Here is a 27,091-nt window from a genome sequence, read left to right as displayed (position 1 = left end):
TAAATGTGCTGAGTTTGTACCTCTTATCAAGAGGTTTTAAAAGCGACATCGTTGGTACATCCGTCCTCTCAACCAACAGGGAACCCGAAAGGGAGAATTTCAAACATTTGTCGCACTGAGACCCTCGACTCTGACCAGAAATGATGTCGGAGTCTGAAGTCTGGACGGTAAAGTTTTGTACTCTAAAGTAACATTTAAACTTGCCAGCAGTCAAAAGCAAGTCTTTATATTATTGGTTCTGGTGTACTATTTAAAAGCTCTTGTGTATGTTGATGTAGCTAAACCTACATTTGGACAACTTTCCGTGAATTCTTGTTTTTTTGCCGCACCTTGCCAGTAAAACGAACTAAAAAGTACTGCATCAAAATCATAGCCTTATAACAAACTAATTAGACCAATGTCTGATTTTATTCATGTTTTCATCGTATAGCACAGATTCATAGAGGTGTTTTTTGTTAAGCTTTCATTTCAGTTAGAAGTTAAAATATTTACCCTTTACACACCAGCTGTTAGTTAACTTTCACATTTCTTCAATGTTATTAGCAGTCAGCTCCAGTGAATATGTAATCTTAGTATTGATGTTACCTGAGAAATAATCTTTTGTCGCACATCTTCAGGAATCCAATCAGCTGTTTGTATGTGGAACCGGACTTCAGCTTGTGTGTTTACTAGAACAAAATGCGAAAAATGTACTATAACACAACAGTAGCTGACTCTCTGTAACCTGTGATGTTGTTGCCTGTCTAGTTAACTCTGTGGAGAATGCTACCCCACAACAGTGCTCCTGATCACCCTGTACATTAAACATGCTTGTGAATATTTTAACAAAGACTTCCATTTCCATACCTTTATTAACATTCTGGCCTCCAGGGCCACTGCTTCGACAGTAGGTAATGGTGAGGAGATCTACACAAAAACAAAAGGTGCACGTCAGTAAACATGCTTCACAATAACATGCTTTATAAAAAGTAGTAATTCAATGCAACACTATTATGTCATAGCAGTGAAGGATGGGGGATTGTGATACAGTCTGAACGAAGACAAGCTTTTCCAAACTAGTCTGGACTTATTACAGTTTTTAAAGCTCTGGATTCCCGGATCCAAGTCATTGTAAACATATTCGGCTGCTTTCACAGCCCGATTAAAACCAATCTTGGACTGTGTAATGTTACCCTGGGTAAGGTAGTCCAAGATTAGTGCTAATTAAAACAATCGCAGTAGAAACGCTTACAAAAAAAAAAAAAAAAAAAAAAAAAATGATGTATTTATTACAGTTACGTGGCCAAGGCGTAAATATGGGTTCCATGGTGTAATGGTTAGCACTCTGGACTCTGAATCCAGCGATCCGAGTTCAAATCTCGGTGGGACCTTCGTTTCAGTGCATTATTATTCTTAAGTTATTAAAACGTGTTTCGTCGAACTGACGTTTCTATCATAATAAATGCTGAGAAATTCACTGTAAAGTTGTGGGATGGCACCTTTTAGCCATAAAATCTAAAGTATAAAACCCTCAGAAATACTTTTATTTGCTTTTGTCTGCTTTTGCAACCTGTACTGAAAAATCCGAGGTGACCATAAAAAGCTTGCAGAGTACAGTACAGGTAAAAAGGTAAAGCGTTAATAATTTTTTTTTGGGGTTACCTTCCATTCTGTATTTAGCGATAGTCTGGCACACAAATATGAGCAAGAACGGCATTTTCTTTAGGAGCCCCAGTGGCCTGGCCTCCTAAGCCAGGGATTGTGGGTTCGAGTCCCATCTGGGGTGTAACGTGTATGTTTTTTTTTCACACGACTGTTTTATAATAAACTTTCCAGACGTTTCCCCTCTCTTCAGCTATTATTCATCAAAATAAATAAACATATATTTCAACATGGTTAGCGTCAGTAACCATTTAAACACGGTGTCTGGTAAAGGCAATTTAACCTTACCACCCTAAAGTAACGTTAACCGCTAATGATTAAATAGTAGTCCATTATATTAATTAATTTAACAGTATCTTATTAAACATTTGACAACTGAGCAAAAGCAGAGTGGCGCAGCGGAAGCGTGCTGGGCCCATAACCCAGAGGTCGATGGATCAAAACCATCCTCTGCTAGATTTTTTTTGTCAGTTTGTATTTCAGCCGCTTTAATATATATTTCATATTAACAATCACATACCGGTATGTATTGTTTATAAAACCATTACTTCACAGAAGCGTCAGTCAATTCCATTTGTGCCCTGAGTACGAGGGGCGGGGCATCACTCAGCAATAGGAAAATAACAGACAAGAGGCAGCGCCAATTGGGTAAGCACATAGCTTTAGGGTATGGGCGGGGCTACTGGCTGCTTTTTTAATACCGTACCTCTTTGGGACTGTGGTAGTTCTGTACTTGTTTGCTTTGTTATGAAAAAATATTTCGTTGATACTGTAGTACAAACTACGCTAATTATAGATGAAAGTATTTACGTAAACGCTCTTTTTCGGTGAAAGACCGCGTGGCCTAATGGATAAGGCGTCTGACTTCGAATCAGAAGATTGAGGGTTCGAGTCCCTTCGTGGTCGTTTTTTTTATTTTAGATTTTATTTATTAATTGTGTAACTTGTATTTCAGATCAAATAATACAATGTAAGTCAGTGTACATGTTTCTGCGTTTTAAAAAGTGATATAGGCTCTTTTCCTTTGGTGTGGTAAGGAAAATAATTTAGCTTAAATATAGAAATATGTTCTACATCAGTGTGATCTCGTTAGAAATGTACCTAATGTATAGTCCAGTATATGTCAAATGATCAATTCCTTACGTAGATTCCTTCTATCGCAGGTGAATCAACTACAAGCTGTGCAGCTTCACTATTTGCTGTACGGGACGCGTCGTGTCGCAGCACTTTTGACTGCGCAAAGTGGTCACAGCTGTTGTTCACACTTTAAATACAGATTGCATTCGCAAAATTGGATACATTTACATTTAAAGTAAATGTGCTGAGTTTGTACCTCTTATCAAGAGGTTTTAAAAGCGACATCGTTGGTACATCCGTCCTCTCAACCAACAGGGAACCCGAAAGGGAGAATTTCAAACATTTGTCGCACTGAGACCCTCGACTCTGACCAGAAATGATGTCGGAGTCTGAAGTCTGGACGGTAAAGTTTTGTACTCTAAAGTAACATTTAAACTTGCCAGCAGTCAAAAGCAAGTCTTTATATTATTGGTTCTGGTGTACTATTTAAAAGCTCTTGTGTATGTTGATGTAGCTAAACCTACATTTGGACAACTTTCCGTGAATTCTTGTTTTTTTGCCGCACCTTGCCAGTAAAACGAACTAAAAAGTACTGCATCAAAATCATAGCCTTATAACAAACTAATTAGACCAATGTCTGATTTTATTCATGTTTTCATCGTATAGCACAGATTCATAGAGGTGTTTTTTGTTAAGCTTTCATTTCAGTTAGAAGTTAAAATATTTACCCTTTACACACCAGCTGTTAGTTAACTTTCACATTTCTTCAATGTTATTAGCAGTCAGCTCCAGTGAATATGTAATCTTAGTATTGATGTTACCTGAGAAATAATCTTTTGTCGCACATCTTCAGGAATCCAATCAGCTGTTTGTATGTGGAACCGGACTTCAGCTTGTGTGTTTACTAGAACAAAATGTGAAAAATGTACTATAACACAACAGTAGCTGACTCTCTATAACCTGTGCCTGTCTAGTTAACTCTGTGGAGAATGCTTCCCCACAACAGTGCTCCTGATCACCCTGTACATTAAACATGCTTGTGAATATTTTAACAAAGACTTCCATTTCCATACCTTTATTAACATTCTGGCCCACAGGGCCACTGCTTCGACAGTAGGTAATGGTGAGGCGATCTACACAAAAACAAAAGGTGCACGTCAGTAAACATGCTTCACAATAACATGCTTTATAAAAAGTAGTAATTCAATGCAACACTATTATGTCATAGCAGTGAAGGATGGGGGATTGTGATACAGTCTGAAAGAAGACAAGCTTTTCCAAACTAGTCTGGACTTATTACAGTTTTTAAAGCTCTGGATTCCCGGATCCAAGTCATTGTAAACATATTCGGCTGCTTTCACAGCCCGATTAAAACCAATCTTGGACTGTGTAATGTTACCCTGTGAAAGGTAGTCCAAGATTAGTGCTAATTAAAACAATCGCAGTAGAAACGCTTACACACACACACAAAAAAAAAGAAAAAAAAAGGCGAATAATAAAATGATGTATTTATTACAGTTACGTGGCCAAAACGTAAATATGGGTTCCATGGTGTAATGGTTAGCACTCTGGACTCTGAATCCAGCGAGCCGAGTTCAAATCTCGGTGGGACCTTCGTTTTAGTGCATTATTATTCTTAAGTTATTAAAAAGTGTTTCGTCGAACTGACGTTTCTATCATAATAAATGCTTAGAAATTCACTGCAAAGTTGTGGGATGGCACCTTTTAGCCATAAAATCTAAAGTATAAAACCCTCAGAAATACTTTTATTTGCTTTTGTCTGCTTTTGCAACCTGTACTGAAAAATCCGAGGTGACCGTAAAAAGCTTGCAGAGTACAGTACAGGTAAAAAGGTAAAGCGTTAATAATTTTTTTTTGGGTTACCTTCCATTCTGTATTTAGCGATAGTCAGGCACACAAATATGAGCAGGAACGACATTTTCTTTAGGAGCCCCAGTGGCCTAATGGATAAGGCACTGGCCTCCTAAGCCAGGGATTGTGGGTTCGAGTCCCATCTGGGGTGTAACGTGTACGTTTTTTTTTTTCTCACGACTGTTTTATAATAAACTTTCCAGACGTTTCCCCTCTCTTCAGCTATTATTCATCAAAATAAATAAACATATATTTCAACATGGTTAGCGTCAGTAACCATTTAAACACGGTGTCTGGTAAAGGCAATTTAACCTTACCACCCTAGAGTAACGTTAACCGCTATGATTAAATAGTAGTCCATTATATTAATTAATTTAACAGTATCTTATTAAACATTTGACAACTGAGCAAAAGCAGAGTGGCGCAGCGGAAGCGTGCTGGGCCCATAACCCAGAGGTCGATGGATCGAAACCATCCTCTGCTAGATTTTTTTTGTCAGTATGTATTTCAGCCGCTTTTATATATATTTCATATTAACAATCACATACCGGTATGTATTGTTTATAAAACCATTACTTCACAGAAGCGTCAGTCAATTCCATTTGTGCCCTGAGTACGAGGGGCGGGGCATCACTCAGCAATAGGAAAATAACAGACAAGAGGCAGCGCCAATTGGGTAAGCACATAGCTTTAGGGTATGGGCGGGGCTACTGGCTGCTTTTTTAATACCGTACCTCTTTGGGACTGTGGTAGTTCTGTACTTGTTTGCTTTGTTATGAAAAAATATTTCGTTGATACTGTAGTACAAACTACGCTAATTATAGATGAAAGTATTTACGTAAACGATCTCTTTCGGTGAAAGACCGCGTGGCCTAATGGATAAGGCGTCTGACTTCGAATCAGAAGATTGAGGGTTCGAGTCCCTTCGTGGTCGTTTTTTTTATTTTAGATTTTATTTATTAATTGTGTAACTTGTATTTCAGATCAAATAATACAATGTAAGTCAGTGTACATGTTTCTGCGTTTTAAAAAGTGATATAGGCTCTTTTCCTTTGGTGTGGTAAGGAAAATAATTTAACTTAAATATAGAAATATGTTCTACATCAGTGTGATCTCGTTAGAAATGTACCTAATGTATAGTCCAGTATATGTCAAATGATCAATTCCTTACGTAGATTCCTTCTATCGCAGATGAATCAACTACAAGCTGTGCAGCTTCACTATTTGCTGTACGGGACGCGTCGTGTCGCAGCACTTTTGACTGCGCAAAGTGGTCACAGCTGTTGTTCACACTTTAAATACAGATTGCATTCGCAAAATTGGATACATTTACATTTAAAGTAAATGTGCTGAGTTTGTACCTCTTATCAAGAGGTTTTAAAAGCGACATCGTTGGTACATCCGTCCTCTCAACCAACAGGGAACCCGAAAGGGAGAATTTCAAACATTTGTCGCACTGAGACCCTCGACTCTGACCAGAAATGATGTCGGAGTCTGAAGTCTGGACGGTAAAGTTTTGTACTCTAAAGTAACATTTAAACTTGCCAGCAGTCAAAAGCAAGTCTTTATATTATTGGTTCTGGTGTACTATTTAAAAGCTCTTGTGTATGTTGATGTAGCTAAACCTACATTTGGACAACTTTCCGTGAATTCTTGTTTTTTTGCCGCACCTTGCCAGTAAAACGAACTAAAAAGTACTGCATCAAAATCATAGCCTTATAACAAACTAATTAGACCAATGTCTGATTTTATTCATGTTTTCATCGTATAGCACAGATTCATAGAGGTGTTTTTTGTTAAGCTTTCATTTCAGTTAGAAGTTAAAATATTTACCCTTTACACACCAGCTGTTAGATAACTTTCACATTTCTTCAATGTTATTAGCAGTCAGCTCCAGTGAATATGTAATCTTAGTATTGATGTTACCTGAGAAATAATCTTTTGTCGCACATCTTCAGGAATCCAATCAGCTGTTTGTATGTGGAACCGGACTTCAGCTTGTGTGTTTACTAGAACAAAATGCGAAAAATGTACTATAACACAACAGTAGCTGACTCTCTGTAACCTGTGATGTTGTTGCCTGTCTAGTTAACTCTGTGGAGAATGCTTCCCCACAACAGTGCTCCTGATCACCCTGTACATTAAACATGCTTGTGAATATTTTAACAAAGACTTCCATTTCCATACCTTTATTAACATTCTGGCTCCAGGGCCACTGCTTCGACAGTAGGTAATGGTGAGGAGATCTACACAAAAACAAAAGGTGCACGTCAGTAAACATGCTTCACAATAACATGCTTTATAAAAAGTAGTAATTCAATGCAACACTATTATGTCATAGCAGTGAAGGATGGGGGATTGTGATACAGTCTGAACGAAGACAAGCTTTTCCAAACTAGTCTGGACTTATTACAGTTTTTAAAGCTCTGGATTCCCGGATCCAAGTCATTGTAAACATATTCGGCTGCTTTCACAGCCCGATTAAAACCAATCTTGGACTGCGTAATGTTACCCTGGGTAAGGTAGTCCAAGATTAGTGCTAATTAAAACAATCGCAGTAGAAACGCTTACAAAAAAAAAAAAAAAAAAAAAAAAAAATGATGTATTTATTACAGTTACGTGGCCAAGGCGTAAATGTGGGTTCCATGGTGTAATGGTTAGCACTCTGGACTCTGAATCCAGCGATCCGAGTTCAAATCTCGGTGGGACCTTCGTTTCAGTGCATTATTATTCTTAAGTTATTAAAAAGTGTTTAGTCGAACTGACGTTTCTATCATAATAAATGCTGAGAAATTCACTGCAAAGTTGTGGGATGGCACCTTTTAGCCATAAAATCTAAAGTATAAAACCCTCAGAAATACTTTTATTTGCTTTTGTCTGCTTTTGCAACCTGTACTGAAAAATCCGAGGTGACCATAAAAAGCTTGCAGAGTACAGTACAGGTAAAAAGGTAAAGCGTTAATATTTTTTTTTTTTGGGTTCCCTTCCATTCTGTATTTAGCGATAGTCTGGCACACAAATATGAGCAAGAACGGCATTTTCTTTAGGAGCCCCAGTGGCCTAATGGATAAGGCACTGGCCTCCTAAGCCAGGGATTGTGGGTTCGAGTCCCATCTGGGGTGTAACGTGTATGTTTTTTTTTTTCTCACGACTGTTTTATAATAAACTTTCCAGACGTTTCCCCTCTTTTCAGCTATTATTCATCAAAATAAATAAACATATATTTCAACATGGTTAGCGTCAGTAACCATTTAAACACGGTGTCTGGTAAAGGCAATTTAACCTTACCACCCTAGAGTAACGTTAACCGCTATGATTAAATAGTAGTCCATTATATTAATTAATTTAACAGTATCTTATTAAACATTTGACAACTGAGCAAAAGCAGAGTGGCGCAGCGGAAGCGTGCTGGGCCCATAACCCAGAGGTCGATGGATCGAAACCATCCTCTGCTAGATTTTTTTTGTCAGTTTGTATTTCAGCCGCTTTTATATATATTTTATATTAACAATCACATACCGGTATGTATTGTTTATAAAACCATTACTTCACAGAAGCGTCAGTCAATTCCTTTTGTGCCCTGAGTACGAGGGGCGGGGCATCACTCCCCAATAGGAAAATAACAGACAAGAGGCAGCGCCAATTGGGTAAGCACATAGCTTTAGGGTATGGGCGGGGCTACTGGCTGCTTTTTTAATACCGTACCTCTTTGGGACTGTGGTAGTTCTGTACTTGTTTGCTTTGTTATGAAAACATATTTCGTTGATACTGTAGTACAAACTACGCTAATTATAGATGAAAGTATTTACGTAAACGCTCTCTTTCGGTGAAAGACCGCGTGGCCTAATGGATAAGGCGTCTGACTTCGGATCAGAAGATTGAGGGTTCGAGTCCCTTCGTGGTCGTTTGTTTATTTTAGATTTTATTTATTAATTGTGTAACTTGTATTTCAGATCAAATAATACAATGTAAGTCAGTGTACATGTTTCTGCGTTTTAAAAAGTGATATAGGCTCTTTTCCTTTGGTGTGGTAAGGAAAATAATTTAACTTAAATATAGAAATATGTTCTACATCAGTGTGATCTCGTTAGAAATGTACCTAATGTATAGTCCAGTATATGTCAAATGATCAATTCCTTACGTAGATTCCTTCTATCGCAGGTGAATCAACTACAAGCTGTGCAGCTTCACTATTTGCTGTACGGGACGCGTCGTGTCGCAGCACTTTTGACTGCGCAAAGTGGTCACAGCTGTTGTTCACACTTTAAATACAGATTGCATTCGCAAAATTGGATACATTTACATTTAAAGTAAATGTGCTGAGTTTGTACCTCTTATCAAGAGGTTTTAAAAGCGACATCGTTGGTACATCCGTCCTCTCAACCAACAGGGAACCCGAAAGGGAGAATTTCAAACATTTGTCGCACTGAGACCCTCGACTCTGACCAGAAATGATGTCGGAGTCTGAAGTCTGGACGGTAAAGTTTTGTACTCTAAAGTAACATTTAAACTTGCCAGCAGTCAAAAGCAAGTCTTTATATTATTGGTTCTGGTGTACTATTTAAAAGCTCTTGTGTATGTTGATGTAGCTAAACCTACATTTGGACAATTTTCCGTGAATTCTTGTTTTTTTGCCGCACCTTGCCAGTAAAACGAACTAAAAAGTACTGCATCAAAATCATAGCCTTATAACAAACTAATTAGACCAATGTCTGATTTTATTCATGTTTTCATCGTATAGCACAGATTCATAGAGGTGTTTTTTGTTAAGCTTTCATTTCAGTTAGAAGTTAAAATATTTACCCTTTACACACCAGCTGTTAGTTAACTTTCACATTTCTTCAATGTTATTAGCAGTCAGCTCCAGTGAATATGTAATCTTAGTATTGATGTTACCTGAGAAATAATCTTTTGTCGCGCATCTTCAGGAATCCAATCAGCTGTTTGTATGTGAAACCGGACTTCAGCTTGTGTGTTTACTAGAACAAAATGCGAAAAATGTACTATAACACAACAGTAGCTGACTCTCTGTAACCTGTGATGTTGTTGCCTGTCTAGTTAACTCTGTGGAGAATGCTTCCCCACAACAGTGCTCCTGATCACCCTGTACATTAAACATGCTTGTGAATATTTTAACAAAGACTTCCATTTCCATACCTTTATTAACATTCTGGCCTCCAGGGCCACTGCTTCGACAGTAGGTAATGGTGAGGCGATCTACACAAAAACAAAAGGTGCACGTCAGTAAACATGCTTCACAATAACATGCTTTATAAAAAGTAGTAATTCAATGCAACACTATTATGTCATAGCAGTGAAGGATGGGGGATTGTGATACAGTCTGAACGAAGACAAGCTTTTCCAAACTAGTCTGGACTTATTACAGTTTTTAAAGCTCTGGATTCCCGGATCCAAGTCATTGTAAACATATTCGGCTGCTTTCACAGCCCGATTAAAACCAATCTTGGACTGCGTAATGTTGCCCTGGGTAAGGTAGTCCAAGATTAGTGCTAATTAAAACAATCGCAGTAGAAACGCTTACAAAAAAAAAAAAAAAAAAAGATGTATTTATTACAGTTACGTGGCCAAGGCGTAAATGTGGGTTCCATGGTGTAATGGTTAGCACTCTGGACTCTGAATCCAGCGATCCGAGTTCAAATCTCGGTGGGACCTTCGTTTCAGTGCATTATTATTCTTAAGTTATTAAAAAGTGTTTCGTCGAACTGACGTTTCTATCATAATAAATGCTGAGAAATTCACTGCAAAGTTGTGGGATGGCACCTTTTAGCCATAAAATCTAAAGTATAAAACCCTCAGAAATACTTTTATTTGCTTTTGTCTGCTTTTGCAACCTGTACTGAAAAATCCGAGGTGACCATAAAAAGCTTGCAGAGTACAGTACAGGTAAAAAGGTAAAGCGTTAATAATTTTTTTTTTTTGGGTTACCTTCCATTCTGTATTTAGCGATAGTCTGGCACACAAATATGAGCAAGAACGGCATTTTCTTTAGGAGCCCCAGTGGCCTAATGGATAAGGCACTGGCCTCCTAAGCCAGGGATTGTGGGTTCGAGTCCCATCTGGGGTGTAACGTGTATGTTTTTTTTTCACACGACTGTTTTATAATAAACTTTCCAGACGTTTCCCCTCTCTTCAGCTATTATTCATCAAAATAAATAAACATATATTTCAACATGGTTAGCGTCAGTAACCATTTAAACACGGTGTCTGGTAAAGGCAATTTAACCTTACCACCCTAAAGTAACGTTAACCGCTAATGATTAAATAGTAGTCCATTATATTAATTAATTTAACAGTATCTTATTAAACATTTGACAACTGAGCAAAAGCAGAGTGGCGCAGCGGAAGCGTGCTGGGCCCATAACCCAGAGGTCGATGGATCGAAACCATCCTCTGCTAGATTTTTTTTGTCAGTTTGTATTTCAGCCGCTTTAATATATATTTCATATTAACAATCACATACCGGTATGTATTGTTTATAAAACCATTACTTCACAGAAGCGTCAGTCAATTCCATTTGTGCCCTGAGTACGAGGGGCGGGGCATCACTCAGCAATAGGAAAATAACAGACAAGAGGCAGCGCCAATTGGGTAAGCACATAGCTTTAGGGTATGGGCGGGGCTACTGGCTGCTTTTTTAATACCGTACCTCTTTGGGACTGTGGTAGTTCTGTACTTGTTTGCTTTGTTATGAAAACATATTTCGTTGATACTGTAGTACAAACTACGCTAATTATAGATGAAAGTATTTACGTAAACGCTCTCTTTCGGTGAAAGACCGCGTGGCCTAATGGATAAGGCGTCTGACTTCGAATCAGAAGATTGAGGGTTCGAGTCCCTTCGTGGTCGTTTTTTTTATTTTAGATTTTATTTATTAATTGTGTAACTTGTATTTCAGATCAAATAATACAATGTAAGTCAGTGTACATGTTTCTGCGTTTTAAAAAGTGATATAGGCTCTTTTCCTTTGGTGTGGTAAGGAAAATAATTTAGCTTAAATATAGAAATATGTTCTACATCAGTGTGATCTCGTTAGAAATGTACCTAATGTATAGTCCAGTATATGTCAAATGATCAATTCCTTACGTAGATTCCTTCTATCGCAGGTGAATCAACTACAAGCTGTGCAGCTTCACTATTTGCTGTACGGGACGCGTCGTGTCGCAGCACTTTTGACTGCGCAAAGTGGTCACAGCTGTTGTTCACACTTTAAATACAGATTGCATTCGCAAAATTGGATACATTTACATTTAAAGTAAATGTGCTGAGTTTGTACCTCTTATCAAGAGGTTTTAAAAGCGACATCGTTGGTACATCCGTCCTCTCAACCAACAGGGAACCCGAAAGGGAGAATTTCAAACATTTGTCGCACTGAGACCCTCGACTCTGACCAGAAATGATGTCGGAGTCTGAAGTCTGGACGGTAAAGTTTTGTACTCTAAAGTAACATTTAAACTTGCCAGCAGTCAAAAGCAAGTCTTTATATTATTGGTTCTGGTGTACTATTTAAAAGCTATTGTGTATGTTGATGTAGCTAAACCTACATTTGGACAACTTTCCGTGAATTCTTGTTTTTTTGCCGCACCTTGCCAGTAAAACGAACTAAAAAGTACTGCATCAAAATCATAGCCTTATAACAAACTAATTAGACCAATGTCTGATTTTATTCATGTTTTCATCGTATAGCACAGATTCATAGAGGTGTTTTTTGTTAAGCTTTCATTTCAGTTAGAAGTTAAAATATTTACCCTTTACACACCAGCTGTTAGTTAACTTTCACATTTCTTCAATGTTATTAGCAGTCAGCTCCAGTGAATATGTAATCTTAGTATTGATGTTACCTGAGAAATAATCTTTTGTCGCGCATCTTCAGGAATCCAATCAGCTGTTTGTATGTGGAACCGGACTTCAGCTTGTGTGTTTACTAGAACAAAATGCGAAAAATGTACTATAACACAACAGTAGCTGACTCTCTGTAACCTGTGATGTTGTTGCCTGTCTAGTTAACTCTGTGGAGAATGCTTCCCCACAACAGTGCTCCTGATCACCCTGTACATTAAACATGCTTGTGAATATTTTAACAAAGACTTCCATTTCCATACCTTTATTAACATTCTGGCTCCAGGGCCACTGCTTCGACAGTAGGTAATGGTGAGGAGATCTACACAAAAACAAAAGGTGCACGTCAGTAAACATGCTTCACAATAACATGCTTTATAAAAAGTAGTAATTCAATGCAACACTATTATGTCATAGCAGTGAAGGATGGGGGATTGTGATACAGTCTGAACGAAGACAAGCTTTTCCAAACTAGTCTGGACTTATTACAGTTTTTAAAGCTCTGGATTCCCGGATCCAAGTCATTGTAAACATATTCGGCTGCTTTCACAGCCCGATTAAAACCAATCTTGGACTGCGTAATGTTACCCTGGGTAAGGTAGTCCAAGATTAGTGCTAATTAAAACAATCGCAGTAGAAACGCTTACACAAAAAAAAAAAAAAAAAAAAAAAGCGAATAATAAAATGATGTATTTATTACAGTTACGTGGCCAAGGCGTAAATATGGGTTCCATGGTGTAATGGTTAGCACTCTGGACTCTGAATCCAGCAATCCGATTTCAAATCTCGGTGGGACCGTCGTTTCAGTGCATTATTATTCTTAAGTTATTAAAACGTGTTTCGTCGAACTGACGTTTCTATCATAATAAATGCTGAGAAATTCACTGCAAAGTTGTGGGATGGCACCTTTTAGCCATAAAATCTAAAGTATAAAACCCTCAGAAATACTTTTATTTGCTTTTGTCTGCTTTTGCAACCTGTACTGAAAAATCCGAGGTGACCATAAAAAGCTTGCAGAGTACAGTACAGGTAAAAAGGTAAAGCGTTAATAATTTTTTTTGGGGGTTACCTTCCTTTCTGTATTTAGCGATAGTCTGGCACACAAATATGAGCAAGAACGGCATTTTCTTTAGGAGCCCCAGTGGCCTGGCCTCCTAAGCCAGGGATTGTGGGTTCGAGTCCCATCTGGGGTGTAACGTGTATGTTTTTTTTTTCTCACGACTGTTTTATAATAAACTTTCCAGACGTTTCCCCTCTCTTCAGCTATTATTCATCAAAATAAATAAACATATATTTCAACATGGTTAGCGTCAGTAACCATTTAAACACGGTGTCTGGTAAAGGCAATTTAACCTTACCACCCTAGAGTAACGTTAACCGCTATGATTAAATAGTAGTCCATTATATTAATTAATTTAACAGTATCTTATTAAACATTTGACAACTGATCAAAAGCCGAGTGGCGCAGCGGAAGCGTGCTGGGCCCATAACCCAGAGGTCGATGGATCGAAACCATCCTCTGCTAGATTTTTTTTTTGTCAGTTTGTATTTCAGCCGCTTTTATATATATTTCATATTAACAATCACATACCGGTATGTATTGTTTATAAAACCATTACTTCACAGAAGCGTCAGTCAATTCCTTTTGTGCCCTGAGTACGAGGGGCGGGGCATCACTCAGCAATAGGAAAATAACAGACAAGAGGCAGCGCCAATTGGGTAAGCACATAGCTTTAGGGTATGGGCGGGGCTACTGGCTGCTTTTTTAATACCGTACCTCTTTGGGACTGTGGTAGTTCTGTACTTGTTTGCTTTGTTATGAAAAAATATTTCGTTGATACTGTAGTACAAACTACGCTAATTATAGATGAAAGTATTTACGTAAACGATCTCTTTCGGTGAAAGACCGCGTGGCCTAATGGATAAGGCGTCTGACTTCGAATCAGAAGATTGAGGGTTCGAGTCCCTTCGTGGTCGTTTTTTTTTTTATTTTAGATTTTATTTATTAATTGTGTAACTTGTATTTCAGATCAAATAATACAATGTAAGTCAGTGTACATGTTTCTGCGTTTTAAAAAGTGATATAGGCTCTTTTCCTTTGGTGTGGTAAGGAAAATAATTTAACTTAAATATAGAAATATGTTCTACATCAGTGTGATCTCGTTAGAAATGTACCTAATGTATAGTCCAGTATATGTCAAATGATCAATTCCTTACGTAGATTCCTTCTATCGCAGATGAATCAACTACAAGCTGTGCAGCTTCACTATTTGCTGTACGGGACGCGTCGTGTCGCAGCACTTTTGACTGCGCAAAGTGGTCACAGCTGTTGTTCACACTTTAAATACAGATTGCATTCGCAAAATTGGATACATTTACATTTAAAGTAAATGTGCTGAGTTTGTACCTCTTATCAAGAGGTTTTAAAAGCGACATCGTTGGTACATCCGTCCTCTCAACCAACAGGGAACCCGAAAGGGAGAATTTCAAACATTTGTCGCACTGAGACCCTCGACTCTGACCAGAAATGATGTCGGAGTCTGAAGTCTGGACGGTAAAGTTTTGTACTCTAAAGTAACATTTAAACTTGCCAGCAGTCAAAAGCAAGTCTTTATATTATTGGTTCTGGTGTACTATTTAAAAGCTCTTGTGTATGTTGATGTAGCTAAACCTACATTTGGACAACTTTCCGTGAATTCTTGTTTTTTTGCCGCACCTTGCCAGTAAAACGAACTAAAAAGTACTGCATCAAAATCATAGCCTTATAACAAACTAATTAGACCAATGTCTGATTTTATTCATGTTTTCATCGTATAGCACAGATTCATAGAGGTGTTTTTTGTTAAGCTTTCATTTCAGTTAGAAGTTAAAATATTTACCCTTTACACACCAGCTGTTAGTTAACTTTCACATTTCTTCAATGTTATTAGCAGTCAGCTCCAGTGAATATGTAATCTTAGTATTGATGTTACCTGAGAAATAATCTTTTGTCGCACATCTTCAGGAATCCAATCAGCTGTTTGTATGTGGAACCGGACTTCAGCTTGTGTGTTTACTAGAACAAAATGCGAAAAATGTACTATAACACAACAGTAGCTGACTCTCTGTAACCTGTGATGTTGTTGCCTGTCTAGTTAACTCTGTGGAGAATGCTTCCCCACAACAGTGCTCCTGATCACCCTGTACATTAAACATGCTTGTGAATATTTTAACAAAGACTTCCATTTCCATACCTTTATTAACATTCTGGCTCCAGGGCCACTGCTTCGACAGTAGGTAATGGTGAGGAGATCTACACAAAAACAAAAGGTGCACGTCAGTAAACATGCTTCACAATAACATGCTTTATAAAAAGTAGTAATTCAATGCAACACTATTATGTCATAGCAGTGAAGGATGGGGGATTGTGATACAGTCTGAACGAAGACAAGCTTTTCCAAACTAGTCTGGACTTATTACAGTTTTTAAAGCTCTGGATTCCCGGATCCAAGTCATTGTAAACATATTCGGCTGCTTTCACAGCCCGATTAAAACCAATCTTGGACTGCGTAATGTTACCCTGGGTAAGGTAGTCCAAGATTAGTGCTAATTAAAACAATCGCAGTAGAAACGCTTACAAAAAAAAAAAAAAAAAAAGATGTATTTATTACAGTTACGTGGCCAAGGCGTAAATGTGGGTTCCATGGTGTAATGGTTAGCACTCTGGACTCTGAATCCAGCGATCCGAGTTCAAATCTCGGTGGGACCTTCGTTTCAGTGCATTATTATTCTTAAGTTATTAAAAAGTGTTTAGTCGAACTGACGTTTCTATCATAATAAATGCTGAGAAATTCACTGCAAAGTTGTGGGATGGCACCTTTTAGCCATAAAATCTAAAGTATAAAACCCTCAGAAATACTTTTATTTGCTTTTGTCTGCTTTTGCAACCTGTACTGAAAAATCCGAGGTGACCATAAAAAGCTTGCAGAGTACAGTACAGGTAAAAAGGTAAAGCGTTAATATTTTTTTTTTTGGGTTCCCTTCCATTCTGTATTTAGCGATAGTCTGGCACACAAATATGAGCAAGAACGGCATTTTCTTTAGGAGCCCCAGTGGCCTAATGGATAAGGCACTGGCCTCCTAAGCCAGGGATTGTGGGTTCGAGTCCCATCTGGGGTGTAACGTGTATGTTTTTTTTTTTCTCACGACTGTTTTATAATAAACTTTCCAGACGTTTCCCCTCTTTTCAGCTATTATTCATCAAAATAAATAAACATATATTTCAACATGGTTAGCGTCAGTAACCATTTAAACACGGTGTCTGGTAAAGGCAATTTAACCTTACCACCCTAGAGTAACGTTAACCGCTATGATTAAATAGTAGTCCATTATATTAATTAATTTAACAGTATCTTATTAAACATTTGACAACTGAGCAAAAGCAGAGTGGCGCAGCGGAAGCGTGCTGGGCCCATAACCCAGAGGTCGATGGATCGAAACCATCCTCTGCTAGATTTTTTTTGTCAGTTTGTATTTCAGCCGCTTTTATATATATTTTATATTAACAATCACATACCGGTATGTATTGTTTATAAAACCATTACTTCACAGAAGCGTCAGTCAATTCCTTTTGTGCCCTGAGTACGAGGGGCGGGGCATCACTCCCCAATAGGAAAATAACAGACAAGAGGCAGCGCCAATTGGGTAAGCACATAGCTTTAGGGTATGGGCGGGGCTACTGGCTGCTTTTTTAATACCGTACCTCTTTGGGACTGTGGTAGTTCTGTACTTGTTTGCTTTGTTATGAAAAAATATTTCGTTGATACTGTAGTACAAACTACGCTAATTATAGATGAAAGTATTTACGTAAACGATCTCTTTCGGTGAAAGACCGCGTGGCCTAATGGATAAGGCGTCTGACTTCGAATCAGAAGATTGAGGGTTCGAGTCCCTTCGTGGTCGTTTGTTTATTTTAGATTTTATTTATTAATTGTGTAACTTGTATTTCAGATCAAATAATACAATGTAAGTCAGTGTACATGTTTCTGCGTTTTAAAAAGTGATATAGGCTCTTTTCCTTTGGTGTGGTAAGGAAAATAATTTAACTTAAATATAGAAATATGTTCTACATCAGTGTGATCTCGTTAGAAATGTACCTAATGTATAGTCCAGTATATGTCAAATGATCAATTCCTTACGTAGATTCCTTCTATCGCAGGTGAATCAACTACAAGCTGTGCAGCTTCACTATTTGCTGTACGGGACGCGTCGTGTCGCAGCACTTTTGACTGCGCAAAGTGGTCACAGCTGTTGTTCACACTTTAAATACAGATTGCATTCGCAAAATTGGATACATTTACATTTAAAGTAAATGTGCTGAGTTTGTACCTCTTATCAAGAGGTTTTAAAAGCGACATCGTTGGTACATCCGTCCTCTCAACCAACAGGGAACCCGAAAGGGAGAATTTCAAACATTTGTCGCACTGAGACCCTCGACTCTGACCAGAAATGATGTCGGAGTCTGAAGTCTGGACGGTAAAGTTTTGTACTCTAAAGTAACATTTAAACTTGCCAGCAGTCAAAAGCAAGTCTTTATATTATTGGTTCTGGTGTACTATTTAAAAGCTCTTGTGTATGTTGATGTAGCTAAACCTACATTTGGACAACTTTCCGTGAATTCTTGTTTTTTTGCCGCACCTTGCCAGTAAAACGAACTAAAAAGTACTGCATCAAAATCATAGCCTTATAACAAACTAATTAGACCAATGTCTGATTTTATTCATGTTTTCATCGTATAGCACAGATTCATAGAGGTGTTTTTTGTTAAGCTTTCATTTCAGTTAGAAGTTAAAATATTTACCCTTTACACACTTGTTAGTTAACTTTCACATTTCTTCAATGTTATTAGCAGTCAGCTCCAGTGAATATGTAATCTTAGTATTGATGTTACCTGAGAAATAATCTTTTGTCGCGCATCTTCAGGAATCCAATCAGCTGTTTGTATGTGAAACCGGACTTCAGCTTGTGTGTTTACTAGAACAAAATGCGAAAAATGTACTATAACACAACAGTAGCTGACTCTCTGTAACCTGTGATGTTGTTGCCTGTCTAGTTAACTCTGTGGAGAATGCTTCCCCACAACAGTGCTCCTGATCACCCTGTACATTAAACATGCTTGTGAATATTTTAACAAAGACTTCCATTTCCATACCTTTATTAACATTCTGGCTCCAGGGCCACTGCTTCGACAGTAGGTAATGGTGAGGAGATCTACACAAAAACAAAAGGTGCACGTCAGTAAACATGCTTCACAATAACATGCTTTATAAAAAGTAGTAATTCAATGCAACACTATTATGTCATAGCAGTGAAGGATGGGGGATTGTGATACAGTCTGAACGAAGACAAGCTTTTCCAAACTAGTCTGGACTTATTACAGTTTTTAAAGCTCTGGATTCCCGGATCCAAGTCATTGTAAACATATTCGGCTGCTTTCACAGCCCGATTAAAACCAATCTTGGACTGCGTAATGTTACCCTGGGTAAGGTAGTCCAAGATTAGTGCTAATTAAAACAATCGCAGTAGAAACGCTTACAAAAAAAAAAAAAAAAAATGATGTATTTATTACAGTTACGTGGCCAAGGCGTAAATGTGGGTTCCATGGTGTAATGGTTAGCACTCTGGACTCTGAATCCAGCGATCCGAGTTCAAATCTCGGTGGGACCTTCGTTTCAGTGCATTATTATTCTTAAGTTATTAAAAAGTGTTTCGTCGAACTGACGTTTCTATCATAATAAATGCTGAGAAATTCACTGCAAAGTTGTGGGATGGCACCTTTTAGCCATAAAATCTAAAGTATAAAACCCTCAGAAATACTTTTATTTGCTTTTGTCTGCTTTTGCAACCTCTACTGAAAAATCCGAGGTGACCATAAAAAGCTTGCAGAGTACAGTACAGGTAAAAAGGTAAAGCGTTAATAATTTTTTTTTTGGGTTACCTTCCATTCTGTATTTAGCGATAGTATGGCACACAAATATGAGCAAGAACGGCATTTTCTTTAGGAGCCCCAGTGGCCTAATGGATAAGGCACTGGCCCCCTAAGCCAGGGATTGTGGGTTCGAGTCCCATCTGGGGTGTAACGTGTATGTTTTTTTTTCACACGACTGTTTTATAATAAACTTTCCAGACGTTTCCCCTCTCTTCGGCTATTATTCATCAAAATAAATAAACATATATTTCAACATGGTTAGCGTCAGTAACCATTTAAACACGGTGTCTGGTAAAGGCAATTTAACCTTACCACCCTAAAGTAACGTTAACCGCTAATGATTAAATAGTAGTCCATTATATTAATTAATTTAACAGTATCTTATTAAACATTTGACAACTGATCAACAGCAGAGTGGCGCAGCGGAAGCGTGCTGGGCCCATAACCCAGAGGTCGATGGATCGAAACCATCCTCTGCTAGATTTTTTTTGTCAGTTTGTATTTCAGCCGCTTTAATATATATTTCATATTAACAATCACATACCGGTATGTATTGTTTATAAAACCATTACTTCACAGAAGCGTCAGTCAATTCCATTTGTGCCCTGAGTACGAGGGGCGGGGCATCACTCAGCAATAGGAAAATAACAGACAAGAGGCAGCGCCAATTGGGTAAGCACATAGCTTTAGGGTATGGGCGGGGCTACTGGCTGCTTTTTTAATACCGTACCTCTTTGGGACTGTGGTAGTTCTGTACTTGTTTGCTTTGTTATGAAAACATATTTCGTTGATACTGTAGTACAAACTACGCTAATTATAGATGAAAGTATTTACGTAAACGCTCTCTTTCAGTGAAAGACCGCGTGGCCTAATGGATAAGGCGTCTGACTTCGAATCAGAAGATTGAGGGTTCGAATCCCTTCGTGGTCGTTTTTTTATTTTAGATTTTATTTATTAATTGTGTAACTTGTATTTCAGATCAAATAATACAATGTAAGTCAGTGTACATGTTTCTGCGTTTTAAAAAGTGATATAGGCTCTTTTCCTTTGGTGTGGTAAGGAAAATAATTTAGCTTAAATATAGAAATATGTTCTACATCAGTGTGATCTCGTTAGAAATGTACCTAATGTATAGTCCAGTATATGTCAAATGATCAATTCCTTACGTAGATTCCTTCTATCGCAGGTGAATCAACTACAAGCTGTGCAGCTTCACTATTTGCTGTACGGGACGCGTCGTGTCGCAGCACTTTTGACTGCGCAAAGTGGTCACAGCTGTTGTTCACACTTTAAATACAGATTGCATTCGCAAAATTGGATACATTTACATTTAAAGTAAATGTGCTGAGTTTGTACCTCTTATCAAGAGTTTTTAAAAGCGACATCGTTGGTACATCCGTCCTCTCAACCAACAGGGAACCCGAAAGGGAGAATTTCAAACATTTGTCGCACTGAGACCCTCGACTCTGACCAGAAATGATGTCGGAGTCTGAAGTCTGGACGGTAAAGTTTTGTACTCTAAAGTAACATTTAAACTTGCCAGCAGTCAAAAGCAAGTCTTTATATTATTGGTTCTGGTGTACTATTTAAAAGCTCTTGTGTATGTTGATGTAGCTAAACCTACATTTGGACAACTTTCCGTGAATTCTTGTTTTTTTGCCGCACCTTGCCAGTAAAACGAACTAAAAAGTACTGCATCAAAATCATAGCCTTATAACAAACTAATTAGACCAATGTCTGATTTTATTCATGTTTTCATCGTATAGCACAGATTCATAGAGGTGTTTTTTGTTAAGCTTTCATTTCAGTTAGAAGTTAAAATATTTACCCTTTACACACCAGCTGTTAGTTAACTTTCACATTTCTTCAATGTTATTAGCAGTCAGCTCCAGTGAATATGTAATCTTAGTATTGATGTTACCTGAGAAATAATCTTTTGTCGCGCATCTTCAGGAATCCAATCAGCTGTTTGTATGTGGAACCGGACTTCAGCTTGTGTGTTTACTAGAACAAAATGCGAAAAATGTACTATAACACAACAGTAGCTGACTCTCTGTAACCTGTGATGTTGTTGCCTGTCTAGTTAACTCTGTGGAGAATGCTTCCCCACAACAGTGCTCCTGATCACCCTGTACATTAAACATGCTTGTGAATATTTTAACAAAGACTTCCATTTCCATACCTTTATTAACATTCTGGCCTCCAGGGCCACTGCTTCGACAGTAGGTAATGGTGAGGAGATCTACACAAAAACAAAAGGTGCACGTCAGTAAACATGCTTCACAATAACATGCTTTATAAAAAGTAGTAATTCAATGCAACACTATTATGTCATAGCAGTGAAGGATGGGGGATTGTGATACAGTCTGAACGAAGACAAGCTTTTCCAAACTAGTCTGGACTTATTACAGTTTTTAAAGCTCTGGATTCCCGGATCCAAGTCATTGTAAACATATTCGGCTGCTTTCACAGCCCGATTAAAACCAATCTTGGACTGCGTAATGTTACCCTGGGTAAGGTAGTCCAAGATTAGTGCTAATTAAAACAATCGCAGTAGAAACGCTTACAAAAAAAAAAAAAAAAAAAAAAAAAAAAAAAAAAAAAAAAAAAAAAAGATGTATTTATTACAGTTACGTGGCCAAGGCGTAAATGTGGGTTCCATGGTGTAATGGTTAGCACTCTGGACTCTGAATCCAGCGATCCGAGTTCAAATCTCGGTGGGACCTTCGTTTCAGTGCATTATTATTCTTAAGTTATTAAAAAGTGTTTCGTCGAACTGACGTTTCTATCATAATAAATGCTGAGAAATTCACTGCAAAGTTGTGGGATGGCACCTTTTAGCCATAAAATCTAAAGTATAAAACCCTCAGAAATACTTTTATTTGCTTTTGTCTGCTTTTGCAACCTCTACTGAAAAATCCGAGGTGACCATAAAAAGCTTGCAGAGTACAGTACAGGTAAAAAGGTAAAGCGTTAATAATTTTTTTTTTTGGGTTACCTTCCATTCTGTATTTAGCGATAGTCTGGCACACAAATATGAGCAAGAACGGCATTTTCTTTAGGAGCCCCAGTGGCCTAATGGATAAGGCACTGGCCTCCTAAGCCAGGGATTGTGGGTTCGAGTCCCATCTGGGGTGTAACGTGTATGTTTTTTTTTCACACGACTGTTTTATAATAAACTTTCCAGACGTTTCCCCTCTCTTCAGCTATTATTCATCAAAATAAATAAACATATATTTCAACATGGTTAGCGTCAGTAACCATTTAAACACGGTGTCTGGTAAAGGCAATTTAACCTTACCACCCTAAAGTAACGTTAACCGCTAATGATTAAATAGTAGTCCATTATATTAATTAATTTAACAGTATCTTATTAAACATTTGACAACTGAGCAAAAGCAGAGTGGCGCAGCGGAAGCGTGCTGGGCCCATAACCCAGAGGTCGATGGATCGAAACCATCCTCTGCTAGATTTTTTTTGTCAGTTTGTATTTCAGCCGCTTTAATATATATTTCATATTAACAATCACATACCGGTATGTATTGTTTATAAAACCATTACTTCACAGAAGCGTCAGTCAATTCCATTTGTGCCCTGAGTACGAGGGGCGGGGCATCACTCAGCAATAGGAAAATAACAGACAAGAGGCAGCGCCAATTGGGTAAGCACATAGCTTTAGGGTATGGGCGGGGCTACTGGCTGCTTTTTTAATACCGTACCTCTTTGGGACTGTGGTAGTTCTGTACTTGTTTGCTTTGTTATGAAAACATATTTCGTTGATACTGTAGTACAAACTACGCTAATTATAGATGAAAGTATTTACGTAAACGCTCACTTTCGGTGAAAGACCGCGTGGCCTAATGGATAAGGCGTCTGACTTCGAATCAGAAGATTGAGGGTTCGAGTCCCTTCGTGGTCATTTTTTTTATTTTAGATTTTATTTATTAATTGTGTAACTTGTATTTCAGATCAAATAATACAATGTAAGTCAGTGTACATGTTTCTGCGTTTTAAAAAGTGATATAGGCTCTTTTCCTTTGGTGTGGTAAGGAAAATAATTTAACTTAAATATAGAAATATGTTCTACATCAGTGTGATCTCGTTAGAAATGTACCTAATGTATAGTCCAGTATATGTCAAATGATGAATTCCTTACGTAGATTCCTTCTATCGCAGGTGAATCAACTACAAGCTGTGCAGCTTCACTATTTGCTGTACGGGACGCGTCGTGTCGCAGCACTTTTGACTGCGCAAAGTGGTCACAGCTGTTGTTCACACTTTAAATACAGATTGCATTCGCAAAATTGGATACATTTACATTTAAAGTAAATGTGCTGAGTTTGTACCTCTTATCAAGAGGTTTTAAAAGCGACATCGTTGGTACATCCGTCCTCTCAACCAACAGGGAACCCGAAAGTGAGAATTTCAAACATTTGTCGCACTGAGACCCTCGACTCTGACCAGAAATGATGTCGGAGTCTGAAGTCTGGACGGTAAAGTTTTGTACTCTAAAGTAACATTTAAACTTGCCAGCAGTCAAAAGCAAGTCTTTATATTATTGGTTCTGGTGTAATATTTAAAAGCTCTTGTGTATGTTGATGTAGCTAAACCTACATTTGGACAACTTTCCGTGAATTCTTGTTTTTTTGCCGCACCTTGCCAGTAAAACGAACTAAAAAGTACTGCATCAAAATCATAGCCTTATAACAAACTAATTAGACCAATGTCTGATTTTATTCATGTTTTCATCGTATAGCACAGATTCATAGAGGTGTTTTTTGTTAAGCTTTCATTTCAGTTAGAAGTTAAAATATTTACCCTTTACACACCAGCTGTTAGTTAACTTTCACATTTCTTCAATGTTATTAGCAGTCAGCTCCAGTGAATATGTAATCTTAGTATTGATGTTACCTGAGAAATAATCTTTTGTCGCGCATCTTCAGGAATCCAATCAGCTGTTTGTATGTGGAACCGGACTTCAGCTTGTGTGTTTACTAGAACAAAATGCGAAAAATGTACTATAACACAACAGTAGCTGACTCTCTGTAACCTGTGATGTTGTTGCCTGTCTAGTTAACTCTGTGGAGAATGCTTCCCCACAACAGTGCTCCTGATCACCCTGTACATTAAACATGCTTGTGAATATTTTAACAAAGACTTCCATTTCCATACCTTTATTAACATTCTGGCCTCCAGGGCCACTGCTTCGACAGTAGGTAATGGTGAGGAGATCTACACAAAAACAAAAGGTGCACGTCAGTAAACATGCTTCACAATAACATGCTTTATAAAAAGTAGTAATTCAATGCAACACTATTATGTCATAGCAGTGAAGGATGGGGGATTGTGATACAGTCTGAACGAAGACAAGCTTTTCCAAACTAGTCTGGACTTATTACAGTTTTTAAAGCTCTGGATTCCCGGATCCAAGTCATTGTAAACATATTCGGCTGCTTTCACAGCCCGATTAAAACCAATCTTGGACTGCGTAATGTTACCCTGGGTAAGGTAGTCCAAGATTAGTGCTAATTAAAACAATCGCAGTAGAAACGCTTACAAAAAAAAAAAAAAAAAAAAAAAAAAAAAAAAAAAAAGATGTATTTATTACAGTTACGTGGCCAAGGCGTAAATGTGGGTTCCATGGTGTAATGGTTAGCACTCTGGACTCTGAATCCAGCGATCCGAGTTCAAATCTCGGTGGGACCTTCGTTTCAGTGCATTATTATTCTTAAGTTATTAAAAAGTGTTTCGTCGAACTGACGTTTCTATCATAATAAATGCTGAGAAATTCACTGCAAAGTTGTGGGATGGCACCTTTTAGCCATAAAATCTAAAGTATAAAACCCTCAGAAATACTTTTATTTGCTTTTGTCTGCTTTTGCAACCTCTACTGAAAAATCCGAGGTGACCATAAAAAGCTTGCAGAGTACAGTACAGGTAAAAAGGTAAAGCGTTAATAATTTTTTTTTTTGGGTTACCTTCCATTCTGTATTTAGCGATAGTCTGGCACACAAATATGAGCAAGAACGGCATTTTCTTTAGGAGCCCCAGTGGCCTAATGGATAAGGCACTGGCCTCCTAAGCCAGGGATTGTGGGTTCGAGTCCCATCTGGGGTGTAACGTGTATGTTTTTTTTTCACACGACTGTTTTATAATAAACTTTCCAGACGTTTCCCCTCTCTTCAGCTATTATTCATCAAAATAAATAAACATATATTTCAACATGGTTAGCGTCAGTAACCATTTAAACACGGTGTCTGGTAAAGGCAATTTAACCTTACCACCCTAAAGTAACGTTAACCGCTAATGATTAAATAGTAGTCCATTATATTAATTAATTTAACAGTATCTTATTAAACATTTGACAACTGAGCAAAAGCAGAGTGGCGCAGCGGAAGCGTGCTGGGCCCATAACCCAGAGGTCGATGGATCGAAACCATCCTCTGCTAGATTTTTTTTGTCAGTTTGTATTTCAGCCGCTTTAATATATATTTCATATTAACAATCACATACCGGTATGTATTGTTTATAAAACCATTACTTCACAGAAGCGTCAGTCAATTCCATTTGTGCCCTGAGTACGAGGGGCGGGGCATCACTCAGCAATAGGAAAATAACAGACAAGAGGCAGCGCCAATTGGGTAAGCACATAGCTTTAGGGTATGGGCGGGGCTACTGGCTGCTTTTTTAATACCGTACCTCTTTGGGACTGTGGTAGTGCTGTATTTGTTTGCTTCGTTATGAACGTGGCCTAATGGATAAGGCGTATGACTTCGAATCAGAAGATTGAGGGTTCGAATCCCTTCGTGGTTGTTTTTTTTATTTTAGATTTTATTTATTAATTGTGTAACTTGTATTTCAGATCAAATAATACAATGTATGTCAGTGTACATGTTTCTGCGTTTTAAAAAGTGATATAAACTCTTTTTCCTTTAGTGTGGTAAGGAAAATAATTTAACTTAAATATAGAAATATGTTCTACATCAGTGTGATCTCGTTAGAAATGTACCTAATGTATAGTCCAGTATATGTCAAATGATCAATTCCTTACGTAGATTCCTTCTATCGCAGATGAATCAACTACAAGCTGTGCAGCTTCACTATTTGCTGTACGGGACGCGTCGTGTCGCAGCACTTTTGACTGCGCAAAGTGGTCACAGCTGTTGTTCACACTTAAAATACAGATTGCATTCGCAAAATTGGATACATTTACATTTAAAGTAAATGTGCTGTTTGTACCTCTTATCAAGAGGTTTTAAAAGCGACATCGTTGGTACATCCGTCCTCTCAACCAACAGGGAACCCGAAAGGGAGAATTTCAAACATTTGTCACACTGAGACCCTCGACTCTTACCAGAAATGATGTCGGAGTCTGAAGTCTGTACGGTAAAGTTTTGTACTCTAAAGTAACATTTAAACTTGCCAGCAGTCAAAAGCAAGTCTTTATATTATTGGTTCTGGTGTACTATTTAAAAGCTCTTGTGTATGTTGATGTAGCTAAACCTACATTTGGACAACTTTCCGTGAATTCTTGTTTTTTTTGCCGCACCTTGCCAGTAAAATGAACTAAAAAGTACTGCATCAAAATCATAGCCTTATAACAAACTAATTAGACCAATGTCTGATTTTATTCATGTTTTCATCGTATAGCACAGATTCATAGAGGTGTTTTTTGTT

General features: G+C 37.9%; 1 long non-coding RNA gene and 24 other non-coding genes across 25 annotated transcripts; 24 read left to right on the top strand and 1 right to left on the bottom strand.

The window, feature by feature from the left end:
- Positions 1 to 1,298: 1,298 nt before the first annotated feature.
- On the top strand, positions 1,299 to 1,370 carry trnaq-cug (transfer RNA glutamine (anticodon CUG)). The gene has a single exon. It is a non-coding gene; the product is annotated as a tRNA-Gln (tRNA).
- A 1,104-nt stretch (positions 1,371 to 2,474) lies between these two features.
- On the top strand, positions 2,475 to 2,547 carry trnar-ucg (transfer RNA arginine (anticodon UCG)). The gene has a single exon. It is a non-coding gene; the product is annotated as a tRNA-Arg (tRNA).
- A 1,713-nt stretch (positions 2,548 to 4,260) lies between these two features.
- Positions 4,261 to 4,332, top strand: trnaq-cug (transfer RNA glutamine (anticodon CUG)). Its single transcript has one exon. It is a non-coding gene; the product is annotated as a tRNA-Gln (tRNA).
- Positions 4,333 to 4,668: 336 nt separating this feature from the next.
- On the top strand, positions 4,669 to 4,741 carry trnar-ccu (transfer RNA arginine (anticodon CCU)). Its single transcript has one exon. It is a non-coding gene; the product is annotated as a tRNA-Arg (tRNA).
- A 710-nt stretch (positions 4,742 to 5,451) lies between these two features.
- On the top strand, positions 5,452 to 5,524 carry trnar-ucg (transfer RNA arginine (anticodon UCG)). Its single transcript has one exon. It is a non-coding gene; the product is annotated as a tRNA-Arg (tRNA).
- A 1,705-nt stretch (positions 5,525 to 7,229) lies between these two features.
- trnaq-cug (transfer RNA glutamine (anticodon CUG)) lies at positions 7,230 to 7,301 on the top strand. The gene has a single exon. It is a non-coding gene; the product is annotated as a tRNA-Gln (tRNA).
- Positions 7,302 to 7,639: 338 nt separating this feature from the next.
- On the top strand, positions 7,640 to 7,712 carry trnar-ccu (transfer RNA arginine (anticodon CCU)). Its single transcript has one exon. It is a non-coding gene; the product is annotated as a tRNA-Arg (tRNA).
- Positions 7,713 to 8,422: 710 nt separating this feature from the next.
- On the top strand, positions 8,423 to 8,495 carry trnar-ucg (transfer RNA arginine (anticodon UCG)). Its single transcript has one exon. It is a non-coding gene; the product is annotated as a tRNA-Arg (tRNA).
- Positions 8,496 to 9,525: 1,030 nt separating this feature from the next.
- Positions 9,526 to 12,596, bottom strand: LOC131734347 (uncharacterized). Its single transcript, XR_009326904.1, has 3 exons — positions 12,450 to 12,596; positions 9,748 to 9,807; positions 9,526 to 9,569 (listed from the first exon to the last, which is right to left on the bottom strand). It is a non-coding gene; the product is annotated as an uncharacterized LOC131734347 (long non-coding RNA).
- Positions 10,192 to 10,263, top strand: trnaq-cug (transfer RNA glutamine (anticodon CUG)). The gene has a single exon. It is a non-coding gene; the product is annotated as a tRNA-Gln (tRNA).
- Positions 10,603 to 10,675, top strand: trnar-ccu (transfer RNA arginine (anticodon CCU)). The gene has a single exon. It is a non-coding gene; the product is annotated as a tRNA-Arg (tRNA).
- Positions 11,385 to 11,457, top strand: trnar-ucg (transfer RNA arginine (anticodon UCG)). The gene has a single exon. It is a non-coding gene; the product is annotated as a tRNA-Arg (tRNA).
- A 577-nt stretch (positions 12,597 to 13,173) lies between the features above and the next one.
- trnaq-cug (transfer RNA glutamine (anticodon CUG)) lies at positions 13,174 to 13,245 on the top strand. Its single transcript has one exon. It is a non-coding gene; the product is annotated as a tRNA-Gln (tRNA).
- Positions 13,246 to 14,351: 1,106 nt separating this feature from the next.
- On the top strand, positions 14,352 to 14,424 carry trnar-ucg (transfer RNA arginine (anticodon UCG)). Its single transcript has one exon. It is a non-coding gene; the product is annotated as a tRNA-Arg (tRNA).
- A 1,699-nt stretch (positions 14,425 to 16,123) lies between these two features.
- Positions 16,124 to 16,195, top strand: trnaq-cug (transfer RNA glutamine (anticodon CUG)). The gene has a single exon. It is a non-coding gene; the product is annotated as a tRNA-Gln (tRNA).
- A 337-nt stretch (positions 16,196 to 16,532) lies between these two features.
- trnar-ccu (transfer RNA arginine (anticodon CCU)) lies at positions 16,533 to 16,605 on the top strand. Its single transcript has one exon. It is a non-coding gene; the product is annotated as a tRNA-Arg (tRNA).
- Positions 16,606 to 17,315: 710 nt separating this feature from the next.
- Positions 17,316 to 17,388, top strand: trnar-ucg (transfer RNA arginine (anticodon UCG)). Its single transcript has one exon. It is a non-coding gene; the product is annotated as a tRNA-Arg (tRNA).
- Positions 17,389 to 19,080: 1,692 nt separating this feature from the next.
- trnaq-cug (transfer RNA glutamine (anticodon CUG)) lies at positions 19,081 to 19,152 on the top strand. Its single transcript has one exon. It is a non-coding gene; the product is annotated as a tRNA-Gln (tRNA).
- Positions 19,153 to 19,489: 337 nt separating this feature from the next.
- Positions 19,490 to 19,562, top strand: trnar-ccu (transfer RNA arginine (anticodon CCU)). Its single transcript has one exon. It is a non-coding gene; the product is annotated as a tRNA-Arg (tRNA).
- A 709-nt stretch (positions 19,563 to 20,271) lies between these two features.
- trnar-ucg (transfer RNA arginine (anticodon UCG)) lies at positions 20,272 to 20,344 on the top strand. The gene has a single exon. It is a non-coding gene; the product is annotated as a tRNA-Arg (tRNA).
- A 1,724-nt stretch (positions 20,345 to 22,068) lies between these two features.
- trnaq-cug (transfer RNA glutamine (anticodon CUG)) lies at positions 22,069 to 22,140 on the top strand. Its single transcript has one exon. It is a non-coding gene; the product is annotated as a tRNA-Gln (tRNA).
- A 338-nt stretch (positions 22,141 to 22,478) lies between these two features.
- On the top strand, positions 22,479 to 22,551 carry trnar-ccu (transfer RNA arginine (anticodon CCU)). Its single transcript has one exon. It is a non-coding gene; the product is annotated as a tRNA-Arg (tRNA).
- A 709-nt stretch (positions 22,552 to 23,260) lies between these two features.
- trnar-ucg (transfer RNA arginine (anticodon UCG)) lies at positions 23,261 to 23,333 on the top strand. Its single transcript has one exon. It is a non-coding gene; the product is annotated as a tRNA-Arg (tRNA).
- Positions 23,334 to 25,048: 1,715 nt separating this feature from the next.
- trnaq-cug (transfer RNA glutamine (anticodon CUG)) lies at positions 25,049 to 25,120 on the top strand. Its single transcript has one exon. It is a non-coding gene; the product is annotated as a tRNA-Gln (tRNA).
- A 338-nt stretch (positions 25,121 to 25,458) lies between these two features.
- On the top strand, positions 25,459 to 25,531 carry trnar-ccu (transfer RNA arginine (anticodon CCU)). Its single transcript has one exon. It is a non-coding gene; the product is annotated as a tRNA-Arg (tRNA).
- The last annotated feature ends 1,560 nt before the right edge of the window (positions 25,532 to 27,091 follow it).

The sequence above is a fragment of the Acipenser ruthenus genome, unplaced genomic scaffold, assembly GCF_902713425.1.
Source record: "Acipenser ruthenus unplaced genomic scaffold, fAciRut3.2 maternal haplotype, whole genome shotgun sequence".
Taxonomy (NCBI): domain Eukaryota; kingdom Metazoa; phylum Chordata; class Actinopteri; order Acipenseriformes; family Acipenseridae; genus Acipenser; species Acipenser ruthenus.
This window is presented reverse-complemented; position numbering and strand designations above follow the sequence as displayed.